The 21,008-nt window shown below is 44.4% G+C and overlaps 1 protein-coding gene across 1 annotated transcript in view; it reads left to right on the top strand.

The window, feature by feature from the left end:
• Positions 1–21,008, top strand: part of AOPEP (aminopeptidase O (putative)) — a 1,575,581-nt gene that overhangs the window by 927,859 nt on the left and 626,714 nt on the right. The window lies entirely within an intron of this gene.

Here is a 21,008-nt window from a genome sequence, read left to right as displayed (position 1 = left end):
TTCGTAGTTCAAGGCTCCTGCTCCTGCAAGGGCCAGACTGGAAACCCAAAGCAGCCCTTGCTAAAGTTTTCAGACCAGTCCCCATAGGGTGCACACCAAGTGCAGTGAGTGAGCCTGCCCAGTACAGAGGGTTTTTTTGGGATGCGACCCCAAAAAACATTTAGGAAACAACGGTGCAGTCTACAACACAGTTATCATTAGACATTGAATTGTATTAACTTTTAAAGAACAGTAAATTAAGTCCTTACTATGCACCAGAATACGACAATCTTTTTGGGGGGTTTTCAATAATTCCCCCAAAATCACCCTCCAACAGTATCTCTCATCTCTCCATAGCCGCTCTGTCACATATATTACATTTTTTATAGCATCTCTCATACCATTGTATGAGAGAGAGCACTTTACATCACACACATATAGAGACAGTGAATCATACATGTAAATCAGTGTATAGAAAATGTCACATAAGGCAAAGGGGACTACAAGGTGTAGAATTCACGTCATTCATACAGTGGTTAGCATGGACTTTGACAATAAAAATGCATTTCCACCCAAATAAACCTTTTTAGAAGTATCAGGATAATGAAAGACTGGGAAAACATGTCACTAACTTGTACCTTCCAGTTTACAGGCAGCTCTTTGATGACAGTTTATAGCTCACTGTGATAGATTACGATTGTCACTTATGAACTGCACAGTAAAAAAATAATCTATCTCTGTTTTTTTAAAATGCATATACATGTTCTTTGCAGTAGGCATGTTAACCCTCTGTGCTACTTTAGATAATTCAAAGCCGCCACTGGTCAAAACTGTCTCTTCCCAGCAGGTACATTAATCACTGGTGTTATCTTGACACTTTTATTGTTGTTTGAAAACTGCTAATTGTACAAGATACTTTCAAAGGATTTTAAAACTGCTGCCTGCGTACCCCCCCCCCCCGACATGTGTCACGGACCCCCGGGAGGGGGGGTCCGCGGACCACAGTTTGGGAAACACTGGAGTAATAGGATAAGTAGATAGTGCTGGATAGGTGATTGGAGAAATCCATGGGACAGACAGGAGGATTCCTACACTGCATAGGTACTAACTGGGTATTTAGAAGAGCGTATCAATAGTCTGTAGCTGGTTAGAGGTGTGCATGCATAGTGTACAAAATATTGTACCTACACTTGTGTTAGTGACTACGCCATTCCTTAAGTATACGACTAATAACTGGAGTAATTTCAGTGTTGCAAACAGAGTGTGTGCTGAATTTATAAGTGCTTGGGTATTGGTGGAGTGATAGGATATGTAGATAGGGCTGGATGGGTGAATGGAGAAGTGCATGGGACAGACAGAAGGATTCATATACTGCATAGGTACTAACTGGGTATTTAGAAGAGCGTATCAATGGTATGTAGCTGGTTAGAGGTCTGCATGCATAGTGCACAGAATATTGTAGCTGTACTAGTATTGGAGTGTCTATGGTTTCGAGAATGGTAGTCCGTATTTTAGGGTGTGAGGAGGTACATCAGATGATCACGTGTATGATGTCATCAGTGATGTTATTTGAGATGTCATGAGTGATGTCACTGACCATGTCATGAGTGATGTGATATGTGACTTCATCATCAGTGCATTTCGGGGGCGCGAGTTATAGTTAGCACAACTAACCATAACGGACAAGTTTCTCTTGTTTTGTACGAGTGAAATGTCCAACTAACTATGACATCCATGAAACCTGTGTTTTTTTCAGTGAATTTCTGAGGTTTTTTTAATGCTAAGTTCTAACTATAATGTCCCTGAAACTTGTGTTTTTTTCAGTGAATTTTATATATATGTATTTAAACTGCTCTCACTCTTCCAAGAAAGGAACCAGCACTCAGGTTGTAGTTTGGAAGTATTTAATCTGCAAAGGACGTGATCCACGCGTTTCATCTCGTCCGAACCTTGATAACGATACAAGACGTCATTGTAGCATCCTTATTTAAATGTAAAAATGCCTAAAGTTTCCAACATTACCAAAGGACTACATATTACTTTAATCCAAAAAGCTGGTGGCTATATGGGTCTGGTCATGATGTGAAAATTCAGGAATTGATACAATAAAGAAAAGAAAACAAGTGTTAATATGCAAACAATGTCATTTCAGCATATCTTGCCCCGTGACCGCCATACCGGAATGTTCGTCAACGTGACTTATTCATAATAAACATACTTAGGATTACAAACATTAACATAAACAATGGACTACACATTACTTTAAAGTGAAAGGCTATCGGCCATATAAATCTGGGCACGTTGCATATTATAATGGTTCTTACACGAAAGAAAAGAAAACAAGCATTTGCAATGCAATAGGTCTCGCATTAGATAAGTTTGAGCTATTGGCATTGTAAATGACAATGCATTTATTTATGTGTTGATTTTTAAAACATAAATAAAAGGCATTGCTATTTACTATGCCAATAGCTTAAACTCTCGCAAACGCAAGACCTATTGCATTGCTGGCTGGCACACCAGAGCAGAAGCATTTCAAGGCCACAGCTTTCTATATGTGGGAGCAAAGGAAACCACCAGCAGCTCTGCTCGCTTTAGAGCAGTCAAAAGAGGGAAGGCACAAATAAAACAACTATAGCTGTCAAATAACAAAATTAAAGTACAGGTTGTGCAGTAAGCCGTGGGGTGGGAGTGCGTGGTACTGATAAGGATTAGAATGAGGCAACCTGTTAGCATCAGCCCGGCAACACCACAAGGTTACAAAACAATGACAGCACAAACGTTAAAAGGATGACTGACAGCAGCATGACGGAGTGACAGAGAAAGCAACTTGTCGGTACTTGTAAATGTGGGCTTACAAGGCCCCTGGGTCTGCTGTGCACCAGCGGGGGTTTGGGGGAAGGATACATTGGTCTGGAATTACTAATAGAAGAAGCGCAAATTACACAGCAGAAATGACAAAATTGTGAGGCAAAAAAGGGCAAATTATGCCGTGTAAAGGGCTGAAAGGGGTCGTAAAACAAGATCTCTAGAGATAGACAAATTGTTCCTCAAGGATTCCTTATTACAGCTTAGCACACTAGTTTAACTCACACTAATCTTGCTTACAGTCTGGCCGCTTTGACTTTAGTCAGTTCCTGCAGGCTGCTCGTGTCTGTCCAGAAAGTCCAGAACCGTAAATCATGAGATCAGGCCGGGTGTGCTGCTGCCTCGAAGGAGGCCGATGAGCCCCTGTGTCCCAGCAGCGGAAGCACATAGCTCACCGCCACTCTGACCTGCAAGGCGCTGTACTGCGAGGAGCCAGGCACAACCTTTTTAATGGCACGTTAACCTGTGTACTGTTAACTGCTTTATGGAAACCGGGGCTGCTTCTCGGAGTTAGGAAGAGTCAGGGAAAGGACCAGGGCAGAGGAAGTTACATGCCTGCGTGGGCTTTTACGGGCGTCACATTCACGCGCCCACCCGGTGCCTGTCTATATTAATGTGTTTTGGTCTTCCAATATCGGACGTCGAAAACCTACTAAAATAATCAGGAACATAATGGTTGCTCTTCTTTGCGTGTTTGGATCCGATTTCGAGTAGTCACGTGGATTTTGGGGAAGTTTAAGACATAAGAGCACCGAGCTTGGCATAGGTGGCACACACGGGTACAGTGTGAGTGAACTCTGGGTCACAGCTTTGCATCAATGTACAGATGGAGTCAGGCGGATCATGAATAGGGCACTCTATTCCCATTAAAAACATTAATAAAATATGAATGCGTAGTAGTGGTAGGGTATGTAATCTGTATTTACACACGGCGGATACGTCCACTATTTTGAGAACCGTGACCGAATATTCAACTGTGTATAGGTACTTTACTGAATCCATGTGGGTAAAGGAGCACTGCGCAATTATTGCCTCAGCCTTACAAACTTTGCGGGCAATCAAATAGGAAAGTGAAGTTCCACGGGTTGATAAAAGTGCCCATAAAATAAGTGTTTACATAGAAGTATGTATGCTAAGTTAGAACATCGAGAATATGTGAATAGCGCCCTGGATGACCTCTATAGGAGCTATACATATATAAGGATAACATAAAATGCAAGCATAAAGGTGCTATAAAAACACACAAAGAACGATTCAGCAACATGCGAACTCGTAGTGTCTTTACATTGCTTGCTAATATTGGACACTTATAGTGTTTCTGTGTGTGCTTTCCGAACCTGTTAGGTGTTTTGAACCCACCCACATTCTCGGAAGAAAGCTATTAAGGGGGCTTTTTATGTCATTAATAGAAGTCCCAGAGGGCATGATCAAAAGATAATTGCCCAGCCACTTTATGTACAGGCCCAAAGGCGATAGCGCTTAACGATGATGACAGGCGATTGTGAAAGTCATTGCCCGTTAGAACGTTTGCTGTTATAATATGTTTAAATGGTAGGAGCAGCACGGGTTCGGAAACATCCTTATGTATTGTATTGTATTGTATTGTAATTGCATTTATATGGCTATTACTGCCCCTGTGCAATTTTATAGGGCTTGTTACCCCTGATGTGTACGTAGTTTAAAAACAATTCTGCGAGTTGGTGTCAAATGCACTTTTGTAATGCGTTTAGCAGCAGCAACAAGTGGAATGGAATCACACTCTGACTGGGTGATGGAGTAATGGTCCATGATTCAACGTTGTGCAAAGCGGGGCTTTACCGGTTGTTTATGTCCTTTTAACAACAAACGGCTTGGTCGGCGCAGCGTGCACATTTCATTGCAATTTCTAATGACAAGAAGGAGCAAAGCAATCAATTGAGTTTTCTGAAGTTAGCGCTCTGTATATGTGCCTGAAATAAACGCACAGGCTTCAATTAGTTTTCAAGCCAGGAACAAACTCTTTTAAAGCGCTTTGATGCCCTTGGGTCTAGCTTGCACTACTGGAGAGAAAATAAACGCAGTCAGGATTACAAGAAACATGGCGGGAACTCACCTCCTGTATACCCCACTCCCCACTCGGACACAAATCAGGGTCTTGTAGTCTGCCTAAAAGCTAGATAAAACAAGCTCTTGGCATTGCTGTGGTTAAAAAACTGGGAGGGGGAGGAGAAACGCGAGAGACGGCCTGGCGAGGAGCGAACGGTGCATTACAGGAGGAGACGAGAGAACAATCACCGCCGCAGCCCGGAGGAAAACACCGGAAGCAGATGTCCGGCCCGCCGCCTGGTTGTGGGCGGGGCCGGAAAGAGGTGTGTCCACTCCCACTGCCTCGCGGAAGCTTTGCCTCAGCCTGTTGTGACCGGAGATGCCGTGCCAGCCATGGCGGGGGGGGGGGCCGTGCAGAACATGGAGCCCCCGCTGGAGAAGGAGAGACCGGCCCGCCGCCGAGCACCAGCCGACCCGGTGAGTCCCGATGTATGCGGCGCTAAAGCTTTTAAACGAAAGCCAGACCACGTAGCAAGCTCCCAGCAGCTAGATCCAAAAGCGCGTTCACACAGACGAATCTGAAACAGCGAAGCGCGTGGGCGATTCCTGTCTTCACATTCCTTCTGACACGCCAACAAAAGATGTCTCGCAGACAGCAGGCTTACGCCTGCTTTTTACGTCTGCGAGACCTAAAAAGGGGTGTTAATATACACAATAAAGTTCTAGCGATTATAGTTCCATTCCATCCACAGCTCATTTGAGATGTCATGAGTGATGTCATGAGTGATGTAACTGACCATGTCATGAAGGATGTAATATCTGAGGTCATTAGCAGTACATTGCCGGGGCGTAAGTTATAGTTAGCTCAGGTAACTATAACTGCTGAATTTCACTGGTTGTGTATGAGTGAAATCTGAGTCTAACTATACCGTCCCTGTAATCTTTATTTTTTTAGCAAATTTCTAGTATTTTTTTACGTTGAGTAAGATGCATATCACAATGGATGGTGGGGGGGGTTAGAAGCAGGGTCTGGCATTGTGCTGCCCCACCCAAGCTTGCTGCTCCTGCCTTTCCTCCTCCTAGCCATCCATTGTCCAAGTCCATGCCTCTGCTCACTTATTACTGCCCTGTGTGGCTGTTGTTCTACCACTGCCCTTCCCGCCTTCTCTGAACAGTTAGCTTGCTGCCCCATCCATCTTCTTCCTATCCTCTGATGTCTGAATCCATGGACTAGCCTCCTCCCTCCTGCCATGCATGGTCTGATGTACTGCCACTGCCCTCCGTTTAGCATGATATCCACTCCTCCTGCCCTCGATTGCCCAATTCTATGCCCCATCATTGACCTCCTGCTTAGCCTCTGTACTTAGCTTGCTGCCCCTATTCTCCTCCCCCCTGCCCTCCGATGTCTGTGTGCATGCCCCTGCTCCATCCTTTTTGCCCACCATGTTCCATGGACCTGCCACTTCTATCTACTCTGAGTGTTCTGTTGAGCTGCCACTCCCCTCCCACCTGCCTTGCATTGTCAGATGACTGTAACCTGTCCCTGCCACCTCCACCCTGCCTGTCCACATTCCATGCCCCTATACCCTTCCTCCTGTCCCCCATGGTCCATTTTATTGCCACGCCCTTCTGCTCTCCCTGGTCTGTTGTGCTGCAGCTGCTCCTCCTGCTTGCCCCTTGTGGTCTGTTGTGAGGCCCCTTCCTCTGAACTCACTTGTCTGTGCGCAGGTCCTGACACTCGCTTCTATCCTCCGTGGTCCTTTGTGCATGCCCCTGCACCCTCCTTCTTGCCTATCATAGCATTGTGCTGCCACTAGCCCTCCCGCTTGCCATGCATGGTCTTCTGTGCTGCCATGGCCCCTCCCACCTTTCCTGTGTGGTCAGCTAGCTGCCCTTGCCCCCTCCCACCTTCCCTCCATGGTCTGTGTGTATGCTAGTATAGTCTCACTGTTGCTCTCCATGGTGTGTCTTGCTTCTAGTGCCCATCCTGCCTGTCCTCCATGGTCATCTTGCTGCTGCTGGCATGCACCCTTGCCCTCAGCCCTCTGTTTCCATGTGCAGACCCCTATTCCCTCCCTCCTGGCTTGTCTGTTCCATTGTAATGCCCCTGATCTGTCCCTCCTGCCCTTTATGGTCTATTATGCTGCAGCTTTCTCTCTTGTCTGTCCATTATGGTCAGCTAGCTACCATTGCCTCTTTCCCCTCTGTTCTCTGTTGTCCATGTGCATGGTCCTGTCGCCTCCCTATTGCCTTCGATAGATTGTTGTGCTGCACTCCCGCCCTGCATGCCCTGTGTGATATATTGTGCTGCTGCAAACCCTGTTGCCTGCCCTGTAGGGTCAGTTTGGTGCATCTCTCCCTGTCCCTCCTATCCTATTTTATCTGAGTCCATAGCCCCACCCCAATTCCTTCTGCCTTCCATGATCCAATGGACCATACTTGCTAACATTTTGAAAACTTGGTAAGAGGGAGATTTTGAAAACAAACTGGGTGATCCAGTTGACCCAGCCCTTGAAGGTGGCCTTCCCTGTGTTTTTCCAGTTTGCTAGTATCGTTTTGACTGCTGTCGTGAGGAGGAGGTCTATCAGGTCGCCGTCCTCTTTTGATTGGAGGTCTGGGCCATAAAGGCCGTTGCTAGTCCTACAAAGCCTGGCTGTATGTCCCTCTCCACTGCCTTTGTGATGAAATCTGTAATTCTGGTCCAAAAGGCCCTGACTCGAGTACAGTGAAAGATTAGGTGTGCAAGGTCTCCTCTCTCTTTCTTGCAATTCCAGCAGGTGTCACTCTCTCTGACCCCGATCTCCGCAAGTCTGGCTGGCGTCCAGTAAGCTTTGTGTAGCAGCCAGTATTTTGTCTGTGCAACTTGGGGTGAGATTTTGTTTTGGGAGGCGGACAGCCTCCCAAAACAAAATGTGTGGTGTGGTGGTCTAGCTTGTTCAGGTTCCCCATATATTGTATGATGGAGGGTGTATTTTTGTTCAGATTGGCTTTCATGATGGCAGCTTTGATTTTGATAAACCCATAAAAATCAACCGCGGTTAGGTTGTGGTTGTTTTTTAGGGCTTCGAAAGTTAGTGGTGCGTTGTTTTTTTCCAGTTGTTCGGGAGTGGATATGCCCTTCCCAAACCAGGTGGTGTTGGCTAGGAACTTCCCTTTATTTTGAACTTTAGGGTTGTACCATATGGACTCCCATTTGGTGTTCCTAATGCTTTGTTCCACACAGCGAGAGGCGAAATGTGGACACCCCTAGACAAACACCTGGGAACGTACGAACCCCCGTGAGATGGTCCCATAGGAGTCTCCACTTCACCACCGACCACTTGTGCTTGGCACAGCACAGCCACGCGATAACTCATCTCTATCTCCACTTCTTTTCCCCTTCACCCTCTTTTCTTCATCTCTCTATCACTTTCCTTTTGAACAAGGGTGCAACAAGAATTAACAATGTGCCTATACTATCTATCTAGTGATATACGCTCCACCATGAAGCCCGCCAAGCCCGTTGTAACCCTTTCGGAGTCCGTGAGGCAATGCTATCACTGTACTGTATGTATATATGAAAACTTGCTAATAAAAACTTGTTGAAATAAAAAAAAAACTGGGGCATTGATTTTTCCCTTTGACTTACATTGAAAAAGACGAGATTGTCGTCAGGAGACAAATCAAATAAAGCCCATTTGGGCTTTAAAACATTGGACATTTCCTGGCTGAATCGGGTTTGTTGGCATGTATGGTTGTGCTACCACTGCCTCTTCCTTCTGCCCACAGTGGTCTAATATATTGCCACAGCCTCTATTGCCAGTCCTGTGTCGTTGGTTTGTTGCCCATTCCCCCCTTTCCACTGCCCTCCATAGTCTGTTGTGCTGCCACTGCCCTTCCTGCCTGCCCAGTGTGGTCAAATTGTTGCTTCTGCACCCTCCTACCTGCCTTTAATTTTCAGAGTCCGTGCCCCTGGCCTCTGCCTCTCGACAGTATCTTAATGAACAACTAGATTGCTAACATTCTATATTTATTACAAAAGTGTGGAACGCCTGATGTCATCTTGATGCAATCAAAACTGTAATACCTAGAGCATTTCCTTTAGAAATTACATATATGAGAGGGTCTTATTTCATGAAAATGATGGTTAGTGGTCTAAAAAACTAAAATGAGGACATATTTTCTGAGTTTTTTCAAAGAGCGACAAAGCACTTAAATTATTTGTTATCTTTATTTTTTTTATCAAGTTGACCACTTGATTACATTTTGCACTTAGGGGAGAGGATGTGGTGTTACTTCCAGAGCTGCAGACTTTGCAACTGGGGAACCAGGTTGGAATTTCTACTTCAGCTCCGACATTCTGTGATTCTGGTCAAATCACTTAATCTCACCATGTCTAAAACCAAAATTAATTTGTTCTTCTGTGATGTAACCAATGCTCATGTAAAGCACTCCAATACCTGACAAGTCTACACTATATAAAACTGCAAAAACACAAAAAATAAAAAGTGTTTGCACACTTCTGTCATTGGGCTACATGTGGGCTACATCTGGGTGATATTTGTGCTGCATTTGGGCTCTTTTGTCTCTGGTGGCCATCTTGGCAGATTTATTTGTTATAATGTTTCCTAATTTCCTCATGTACTGCAGTCTCCTCAGTAGGAAATGCTTTCAGTTTTTTACTTTGATTCCATCAAGAAGGTATTCAGATATGTCACACATTTGCCCTAAATTCTGAATGTTAGCACTCTAGTTGCTCATTAGATCTCTGTAGTAAAGCTACTGCTCACCAGGGAAGTCTGCTGCTGGTATTAATAGTGCATGTTTCAGTCTGCATGTCAGAATTTTTTAATGAAATCGAAGAGGATTTGAGAAGTCACTCAAAATGTGCCCTAATTTTTCTTTCTGCACCACTAATCATAATTTATATGGCAAAATTAACCCCCTCATTGTGTTCCTTTTTAAATTAAATGTTTTACGTGCTACCAGTTTATTCCAATCAATATGGCTTCAGGTGTGCCATACTTTTGTCATAAGTAAGACAGTAAGCGCTCTAGGGAAGCACTCTGGGAAGCTGCAGTAGAACACAAAGGAATCAACTGACAGTCTCTGCCCTTGTTGGATGTACATGTTTTACTGAGAATGTCAGACTTCATTCTCACATGACTGAGAAAGACAATGTGAATATACAGAAAATATGCTCTCAGTTTAGCTTATAGATCACCTTCCAAACCTCTGTGGGAAAAGCATGAGAAAATAGTTTTCTCTCAAACATGATTCATGATATCCCAGCAGAAGGCTTTTTCACATGGTAAAATCACCTTAGAACACACCACAATATTTAAAATGAGTATGGTGCCATCAACAAATGATTGATAATGTAACTAAAGTCTTAAAATCTTCTATTAACTGCAATGCTTTTTAATGAGGTGCTATCATGTATATTGGTCCCAAGATGGCTGCCAACACTGAGATGTGTGGTTAGGCTCCGCCCAGATATATATTTCTTTTTTCGTAATATTTAAAAAAACTACTGAACGGATTTACACCATTTAACAAAAAGGGCTCCTTCTGAGCCAAGGGCTACCTTTTTGCCAAATTTGGTTTAATTCCGTTCAGCAGTTCAGGCTGTAGCCGTGTCTAACGTTTCCTATGGAAAATTGCATGGAGAAAACATGTTTTGGGACCCCCCTTTTTTCTCGGCCCCTGCTTGCTGAATCACCCCGCAACTTTCAAGATAGGAGCGGCTCGAAGCGGGCTATAAGTTTTGAAAATTTTGTGAAGATTCGTCAATCGGTGCCAAAGTTATTGGGAATAGAATGTTGCAATTTTCCTATGGTAACTAGGTCCTAACTATAACTACCTACTGGTGACCACCAGTAGGTAATATCTATATATCTCTCTATATGTATCTATCAATCTATATACCTATCTAATTATATATATATATATATATATATATATATATATATATATATATATATATATCCCTTCTAACTCCAGTTTCTTGAGAAACAGGTACTGACACCACAGGGATATATACATATCCTCTCCCTGTATTTTCCGTCTTTTTTCATCCTTCTTTGTTCATTGTCCATCTGTGTAGCTTATCTTTATGCTTTAGTTTGCACACCATCCCTATCTCCTTGCCTCTGCCTCTCTCTTCCTTTGCAGTCCATCTAGAGACAGCACGACCTACCTCAACATAATAATAAGCCGACAACACTCAGCTGATCCTCTCCCTCACCAAGGACCCCATCACTGCCAAAGCCAAACTCCACGAAGGAATGAAGGCTGTTGCCGACTGGATGAAGGCCAGCCGTCTGAAGCTGAACTCGGACAAGACAGAGGTCCTCATCCTCGGCTCCAACCCTTCAGCCTGGGACGACTCCTGGTGGCCGACGGCACTGGGGGCAGCCCCGACACCCACCGACCACGCACACAACCTGGGAATCATCCTCGACTCAACGCTCTCAATGACCAAGCAAGTCAACGCCGTCTCCTCCTCCTGCTTCAACACACTCCGCATGCTCCGCAAGATCTACAGATGGATACCGACAGATACAAGAAAGACAGTCACCCGGGCTCTCGTCAGCAGCAGACTCGACTACGGAAACGCCCTCTATGCGGGAGCCCCGACCAAGCTCATCAAACGACTACAGCGCATCCAAAACGCCTCGGCACGACTGATTCTCGACGTACCACGCCGCGTCCACATCACCCCCCACCTGAGAAACCTGCACTGGCTCCCCGTCAACAAGAGGATATCCTTCAAGCTCCTCACCCACGCACACAAGGCACTCCACAGGGAGCTTAGTTGTGACTCAGTGGCCATTCACATTATGATGGGCCATCCTGGGCAGGATGAGAGGGAGGAGCTGGCACTTACACCTTAATAGGGTGTATCCTGTCCCCACCTAAGTGGCTGCATGCCCCCCTGTAGTGAGTCTGAAGCCAGAGCACGGAGTAAGGACCTCTGTGCACTTCAAAGACCCTTTTTGAAGTCACCTATACCTCAAAAGCACAACTGGGTACAAGTACTGGGTTTCTGTCACCACCAAATCAGACACTAGTGGACTTGTGAAGAAACTGTGCCAGAAGGAAGGACTGCTGTGCTGCTACAAGGACTGCCTCTCTGCTGGATTTTCTGCTCTGGAACAAGCGCTTTTCTGCTGTGCTGTGTTGCCCTGTTGCCTGCTAACCTCTCCTCTAATGAGGGAGAACCGGACTATCTTACGGATCAAGGTACTTTTGTTCGGCGGGCCTTGCATGTATCTGCCCAGTGCTCCATCACAGTCCAGTGTGACCAGATAACCTCCCTAGGCGCTTATTACTTCTAAGTGCTATTTTTCACTTTTAATCTTTAAAAATTCATATCTTGACTTCAACTTATTGGATTTTTGTCGTTTTGGTCTTGTTTTCTTAATACAATTATTCTCGGCTTTCTAACCTGGTGTGTAGTCTTTTTGTTGTGTTTTCACTGTGTTACTATTTGAAGTGTTGTACAAATACTTTACACATTGCCTCTTCAGTTAAGCCTGACTGCTCTGTGCCAAGCTACCACAGGGTGAACACAGAATAATTTAGGGTGTGTTGTGACTTACCCTGACTATGATTATAGTTCCTGCTTGGACAGGGTGCAAACCTCTGCCAACCAGAAACCCAGTTTCTAATAGTTGGTTTATGGCTACAAACTTAGGGCATTTTTCAGTTTTGCCCCAGCCTTTCACTGGAACCCATATTATAGACCATGCTCAGTACTTTTTATTCTCATTGACTTTACGTGAAGGTTCTCAGCGCTAATTAAGAAGGCGACAATATACCTGGAAACAACATGCTAAAGTTTTCATGATCTGCAGCCCCGTGGTTGGGGCAGAACCTGAGAGGCAAGACCCACCATCTATATCATGATATAGTTGTAGACAATACCAAAAGGTTTAGACTGCTGGTGAATGTTGGTTGGCTCCTCGACCTGTTCTGTTATTCCCCAACTCTACAAACCTGTAGTGAGTACCTGTCCCATGACCAAATTGTGGACAGGAGTGTGGACTAAAGAAAGTTTGATGACCAGTTTGGAGTCACTATTGGTCCCCTGAATTGTGTCTGATAAACAGATCTGCCTGCCCCAGAGCTTGGAAATCCAGACGCTGTCATAACTCGAGAATGTGTCGAGTTTCCCTTTGCACCCAGAAGTGACCCCTTTCATTGATTGGTGTCTAGTTCACCAATTGGTGGTGGGTTAGTGGATTTGGCTCTAGCCCTGTGGCATGGGCTCAAGCTATTGGCCCTATCTTGTTAACACTCTGAGCTGCAGAAACTAGGGCAAATGTGTCACTAAGTTGGCGTTGGTTCAGTTGGTAGCATTTGGATTCTACCCAGGAAAGAAGACTATTGGCCTGCTGAAGCCTTCCCTGTTTACTCTCAGTGCATTTTACATAATTTGTTGTTACATCTCTGGCTCGCCATTAAAATACTTATATGTGCAGGAAATGTGGCACACAATTAGTGCCTTAAGCGAAGTTTGGCATGTCACGAATACTGTAGATCGGTGGAGAAGAGGGAATTGTTAAGGGGGATTAAAAAATAAGTATTTGCTATATTATGTTCTCAGGATTTGTTGCTGTCCTGTACTGCAAAAAACACTGAACAGAATGAAGCATTCCAAACATGGCATAAAACTAGGAGTTTATTCAGAAGAAGGACTTTTTGGTCTGGGATAAATCCGTCCAGTAGGTTTTGAGCATATTTGTGGTACAGTAATTTTGTGTTGGGTGGACCTAGGAGAGTTAAATTACAAAGATATCTTCACCATTAAATCGAGGACTGCCCACGCAGTCTCCAAAGACACAAATGTCAAGGGCAAGGGCATTTTTTCCCTTTGCCCAATGCAGGATCTTTGGACCCTCTGAGGTATGACTGGCTGAAACTAACAAGCATTGGCATAGCCAATAGGTCTCGCCTTTGGAGCCTTATAAGTGTTTAACCATGCAACAGTTAATCTTGTTGCACCAAGGATATTGTGCTGCATAACTAAATACCTATAAGATCCCAAAAGCGAGACCTATTGGCTATGCCAATGCTTATTTTCTGTGAGACTCTGCAGGGGCAGTTTAACCTGCCTCCATTTCCTATTGGGCAAAAAAAATGTTGCTGCTGATGCAGCAATGAAGGCTCACTGAGCTTTTATGAGTAAGGAGAAAGGAGTTGTGTTAGGACATATATTAGATCAAATAAGAAATTAAGGGGGGGCACTCATTTTCAATGGGAATTGCAGCATTGCTATATGAGGACATTAGGGTGTTAGCAGAGTCTAACTTATTTTTCAAAGAGGTGCTGTCTTCCTTCCTGTTTTTTGTTTGTTTGTTTTTTATTATATTCCCAACAAAGATGAGTTTGGTGTATCTCGGTTCATCAGACCTTGCATTTGTTTAATTTTACAATATTAAACCGTGGAATTTTTTTTCAAAGATAAGTATATTTAAAATAAAGCCAACAATATTATTTCCATCATTATAGTCTCTTCATTTTTATATAGACGCTCGGGTCAAGAGATGTTTCACTATATTCTAATTATTGTTATTATTATGCAAAAGCAATTACACAAAGCAAAGGTAAAAATACAGCATTTTAAATCTGTTTTTTGAAAAAATTGACGTTTGTACCTGGTCGCCCAAACAAGGAAGCAAAAGAAGTGTTTCAATGTGGCTCGTATTTTCAGAAGCAACCAATGGGCTAAAGCGCATTGTCAGCCAATGGGAGCCTGCGTCGCCCCACCCTCCAATAGCGTTGTTTGGTAAAAAAATCTCGATCCCGCAAATGAGAAGTTTTCAGTCGTTTTCGGGAAGAGGACATCTGTTGAGTTTATAGCCAATCCGTGGCGAAGATTCGAGTAACACGCAGTCATGGGAGTGGGCTGAGTCTGAACTACACGTTATTGGGCGCCGCATTTTAGGTGATTTTCAGTGTCCATTTTTCGAAGACTGTACACGTGCCTTTGTGTCGAAAGGCAGGGAGACCAAATGCTGAGAAAGTTATTTCAACTTATACTTGCTGTTCAAAGTATGCATGGACAAGTACTAACAAAACAGCTTTAGGTGATTGCTTATTTTTGTACCGCCTGGGACATCAAAATAATGAGCTGGCAACCCTAATCACAAGACTGTGAGTTTGTTGCAGGATCACCGCATTATTTATTTCCTACACCCTGATCCCTGGTTACTGCCATATTAGCAATAGTTTAACACATTTGAAACCCTACGCTGCCCTCAATAACATTCTGAGTTACTTCAAGTGTCTGGGAATGCACCTTGCATTCAGACAACTCGCTTCTCATTATCGCCCTTAACTTTCACACTCACCCTGCACTCACAGTGATCCCCATGCATTCACACCATTCAAGCACTTACCCTGCACTCACAGTGATAACTCTGCACTCACAATGCACTTGCACTGTTCACCCTGTACCACACCCTGCAGTCACAGGAGCACACTACTCGCCCTGCACTCATGTGACATTTCACTCAACGGTCCCCCTCACTGCTCAATCTGCAATCTCACTCAAATAAGCCCACCTCTAACCATATGTTCATTCGTCCCACTCTGCACTTATATCTGCACCCAAATTCATATGGTCACCTCGCTCACCCTGTAGTCACTCCTCTTACTCTACTTGCAAACTGTTGCATGGCTCACTGTGCACTCACATGAGCTCTCCTGCCACCCACACAGCACAGAGGGTTAATGTGCCTACTCCACAGAATGTGTACCATGCAGATCACAGTACTGAGTGTGAGTAAACAATGAGTAGCGCTATCACAAAATAAAGAGATGAGGTGCATCATTGGTGAATGGTAGTGAGGGAATTCATGAAGAAGGATGAAATGTGGGATTGGGTACCAAAAAAAGACTGTTGCACTGTGTGCAACAAGTGCTTGGGCCAGCCCTGGCTGGGAGTGTTAGCCCCCACCCGATGTTTGCCCCTTCCTGCACAAAAACAATCTCCGCACGACGCATGGTGCAAGGATGCCTATGCCAGCGCATGGCTGCAGTTTGTGCTCCAGCGCAGGGGGAAGCACAGAGATGCGTCATATTCTTGTAAATATGTTGCATCCCTGTGCTTCGGAAGTGCTGCAGCGTGGCGCAGCCAAATGGTTTGCAGTGCCACACCGAGGCACTTCCTTGTAAATCTGCCCCTGGGTGTGGAGCACAACCTGAGGATGGCAGTAGCAAAAATCCATCCACAGATTGACCGTCTGTGGCAAAAAACAGGCACGCCCGTCACATTTATGTTGGTGGTGTTATCAATCAATGTCATGTGTAAAACAAACCATCCTAGCAAAAACAATTTGCACACAATTTAACTAGGAAAATGGTGGTTTGAGCTATGTAATAATCTGTCATTTCAGCACCCCCACTCACAAACCTGCACCTAACTAAACACTCTTATTATGTTGGACATTATATGCTGGATATGGCCCAGGATATGCGCGCGGCGGTCAATTATGAAGTGTACCAGATTCCAGAAATTCCTTTCAGGTGTTGGGGGGGGGGGGGGGGGGGGGGGGGGCGCAACAGCTAAAAAAATTGAGGTGGGCGGGCTCAACCTACAAAAGTTTGAAGACATCTGCTCTACCCTGAAAGTGACACTTATGAAACTAGAAACCTTTATTGCTGTATACTCCCAACTAATAATGCAAAGTCTGCCTCTCTCAGTCTTGCTACTGGACTGGGGAAAAGGTCAAGGAAAAGTAAGAGCCTCTACTATTGTGGTTAATGACAATGGGACCTAGGTCCATGCAGGAGCTGGGTCTGGCCCTGGACTGCACTCAGCACATGGTGCGCCTGGCCGAAGGCCTTGCACACTAAATATGTCCTTATGCATGACCTGGCTGATGTGGTGTAATCATTTATATATTTTGTGATGTCATCTATGAGGTCATGAGCAGTGCTTTGAGGGCAAGTTATGGTAAACCATACCTGGCAAATGTTAGTGTTTCTGACTGAAAACTGTAAAAATAACCTCAACCGTATGTTTTTTCAGGGATGTGTGTGTGCAGAGCGAGATACAGCAAGTTACAAATGTCTATATGCCTTTGACTGCTTTGACAGCATACTCGACTGCACACTCATTTCATTTGATGTAACTCCCTGTTTAATGCTAGTACTTTGCAATGTGCCCAGCCTTTTTCACCAAGCAAACCACAATCTTACAATCGTAAAGCATCGCATCTACTAAGTCTGATTATTATCGCTAAACGTTCAAGCATAATTTGAAGCAATCCTATGCGGGTGGTATTGATTGGTTTGAATTTGTTTAGAATTCACAGGAATGCTAATATTTACAAATGGGTACAGTTTAACCAGGCCTAGCAGCCTTGTCCTACGTGCGTCGGTGATCTCCTTTCCGTGGAATGTTAGGATTACAGATGTCATGGTCATCAAACCTCTTTTAACCCCTGAAGGTGAATGCAATCACCTTCCATCAGGATGGTTGCCAGCTGTCTGGAGCTCAGCACAATGCAGTATTCATTCCCCTCTCCTGCAGGAATGTGCCTGGAGGTCTCCATTCAAGGACACCCGTGCTGCCTATCTCTCAGAGGGCAGAAGCAAGCCCGCGAGAGGCCCTGCATCACCATTTTACTGCCCCTCACCTCAGCATGCTCTTCAAAGACGGCTTTGACTTTAAGCTTTTAAATGTGTTGCAGTATTCTGAATAGCAAGGATGCACCCTTTTAGCTGTCAAGCCCTGCATGTCTGCAAGAACATCTCCTAGCCTGACTTCAAGCTGTACACATGCTGTGGCTCTCCAGACTATTAAGTCTTAATGTAACGATGGTCCTCGTTACGTTTGCCTGGGGTTTGCAAGGGGAGATACAGGGCTTGTCATTGCTAATTCCGGGCCCTATCTCCCCTTAAACCGGATGTTTCAAACTGTTGTCCTTGAAATGGGTAATAACCATGCGTACCTAAGATTATTAGGCCCTTTTCTGCATGGTTATCGCCAATACCAGGAACTTTTTCTCTCTCAGTTACCACCTACATAGCACCCAGCTCTCATATGCACATCTAAGCATGTAGTAAATGTGAGCGGAGGGAGGCAATGTAAGTCACTGGGTGAATTCAGGGAGAAGTTGGTCACCAGTTGCACGGTGCCCTTTAACTACTTTAGAAAGGGGTTGCTGAGTCATCCTTTTGTGCTGTGCCCTCTGACTGTCCCAGACCAGCAGGTGACGTGGATTCACACTCAGTAAACCCAGGTTATTTTGGGTGCCGGCACACTGAGTCATTGAAAATCAGCCATGGCTACATCCCAAGGGATGCCACTCCGGCCAACTCCAAATAAGTGCCTACGGGCCTGATTTAGAGACTGGTGGTCAGAGTATATTGCGTTGAGATGGTGGAGGACAACACTTCCACCATCCTGGGAGACCTCTGCCCATCAAATTTAGAGATGTCCACCGACCCTGTGAACAATTCTCTACATTGACAGGAACCATCACCATGAGGGTTTCTGTCAATGTAGGAAAAGTTTGACCAATAGTACCTAACGTCCGCCATGGCGGCCGGCGTTAAACTTTTCAAAAGTATTTTGTTGGTCAGAGACAAGCTCTCAAAGTGTGAAAAACAAAAAACTAGTAGCTGCCAGGCCCTTGGAGATTTCTCCATACGTGTGGGGATCATTATTGTTTTTCCTGTCCCTTACCACCCGGTTTTTCCTGATGACGACAGACCTGAACAAAAAACAAATTTCCAATGCCCACCCTAAATGTAAATTCCATTATCTGACAGCCCCTACTCTGTCGGGCCATTGGAATAAGTGTTCCATCAAATGAGCCAATGGGGGCTCGATCAATGGAATTCTTATGGTCCGCCAGACTCTAAATGAGGTGGGCGGAATGAGAGTTTGACGGGCACGGTACTTTGTCACATGGTACCTTGTCCACCAAACTCTAAATCAGACCCTAAGTTTGTTGCACAATGATGGAGTTGTTTTTTTTTTTTTTCACTTCTCTGCTCAGAACTTTAAGAATCACATTACAAATTAAAAAGTGGATCTTGATTCCTGGTTTTAAGAAAAAATGCACAATTGCAGAATCATCCTATATATTCCCAATAAACTTCTTTCCCATGCTCCCTATGAAAAAAAGAATAAAAAATCACGTTCCTGAGAGTCACTCTTATCTGGGCCCTCTTAATGCCATGCTCTTATGCCATTTGTTTTGGTAATGCTCAACTACTAGGTACCTTTGTTGCTGTTCCCCTGCAATCAATAAATATCCTTATGTATTCTGTATCAGGAAGATGCGTGGTGTTCATTTTTAAATCTTGCTTGACATTGTAAATGTCTGCAGCGTATTATCAATTAATTAAAAAAAATAGAGTGATCTTATCATCCATTGCTGGTGTAAGAGCGGTTTCCAGGTGGTGGTTGGGTGTGAATCCTGATTGTGTAGTGTCAAGAAGCTAGTGATTGACGAGGTGGTCAGAGAGGCACTTGTTGATGGCTTTTTTCCGAACTTTGACTGCTTAAGGAAGAAGGGATATCAGTCGAAAATGTTTGAGTTTCGTTGTGTCAGCTGAAGGCTTCTTTAGAAGGGCCTTGACAGGACTGCATGCTTCCATGGTTCCAGAAAGGTGGCAGGTCTTGGGGTCCAAGCTACATGTCTTGGGTATTAATCATAATTGTTCACAAGATGTGAAGACGGAGTCTAGAATGTGTATGCGGCGTGGGTGGGCTCTTTGACACGTTGAATTAGTCCTAGGTTCCCGAGGTTGTCAAGAAGGGCAACTGAGTTGCGTTCGTCCGACGTTTGTAGCTTTGGAGTTGTTCGACTCAACAGGCTTTGCTGTTTGGTGATAACTGTTTATCTTTCCATTGTAGCAGTTTCCTAAGGGTCTGTAATATCCTGCAACCAGTCGCTTGGGTGAGGCTTCACTCTGGTACTGGTTCAAGAGTGTTAACTTTGTGGTTTGTCAGGAAAGCTGTGTGGCGCATGGCCCGCCAGAGAGTATTCAGTGAGGGGTACTTTTAGGACATAGATAGGATTAGAAGCAATCCTGATAATTTCTGTTGGGGACTTTACTTCGAAGTTCACACACAAACCATCTAAAAGAACACCATCTCAAAGGGTTTTAGGGGATGCTTGCCCCAAAACAAAATGTGTTGTGGTCTCTCTTTGTTCTTTCTCTGTGTCGCCATCTTTTGTAGCTGGGTCGCTCTTTCATACCAGCTTCTTACTTTTGAGTGGAGAGAAAGAATGAAATGGCCTGATTTGTTCATGGGCTCTCCTTTTTCGGAATCTTTGAGGTTCACCCTTTTGTGGCGACTAGGAAGAGGGTAATTAGTGTAAAGGTTACGTTTAAGGCAGGCGAGCAGAATAGTTCAATGGCCATAGGATAACTACATTTTAACAAAAATGTCATCCTAGTTTACATAGTCTGGAGCAGGTATGTTAGCTTTCTATGAATATGTCCTGCGTGCTTCCCCTGGTGTTATCCAAACTGCCTCTAAAAATCTTTTTGGAAGAAGGGGAGGATTATATTACTTCTTTTCTCGAATGCACGGCAGAGCAGTGGTGTGACGTAAAATAGTGGCCTCTTTACTGCTGTGTGTGATTAGGGGAATCTGAGTTTCCAATATCTTACCAATATGCATTGGCCTTGGGTAGAACGAGGGCTTCCTAAAGGATTGGGGTTCCCCTACCCCTGCAGGGGCCTGTGTTACGACCTTACTGCAGTTTGTTTTTTTGAAAAAGTTTTTTTATTTTACTGCAGTTTGTTTGATAACTGCTTCGAAAAATAGTACATTACAATTGGAGAATCTACTTTGGATAAAAAAGTAAAATTGTCACTTCGCTGTGAAATGTGATCTATTAAAAAAAGTTCCTGGCTTCTTTCTGTCTCCCCAGACAGCTTATTTTGCTCTAGGTCTCTGTTATTTCGTTAGAAGGGCCAAAAGGAACATTTTTCACACTGTGCACATGTTTTACACATCCACTTGTACTTTTGTTCTCCCTGAGCACATCAGCCTTCACCAGCACTGAATTCATCATTTGAATTTAGAAAAAAAATCCTGGAAATTACAATCCTTAATGTGCTAGTGGCATCTCTGCTAATGCCATTAACCGAACAGAGCGGTGCCTATTGCAACTGGGTGC

The sequence above is a fragment of the Lissotriton vulgaris genome, chromosome 3_1 (genome assembly GCF_964263255.1).
Source record: "Lissotriton vulgaris chromosome 3_1, aLisVul1.2, whole genome shotgun sequence".
Lineage (NCBI taxonomy): Eukaryota > Metazoa > Chordata > Amphibia > Caudata > Salamandridae > Lissotriton > Lissotriton vulgaris.
The sequence above is the reverse complement of the archived record's forward strand: the minus strand, read 5'-3'. Positions and strand labels throughout refer to the sequence as shown.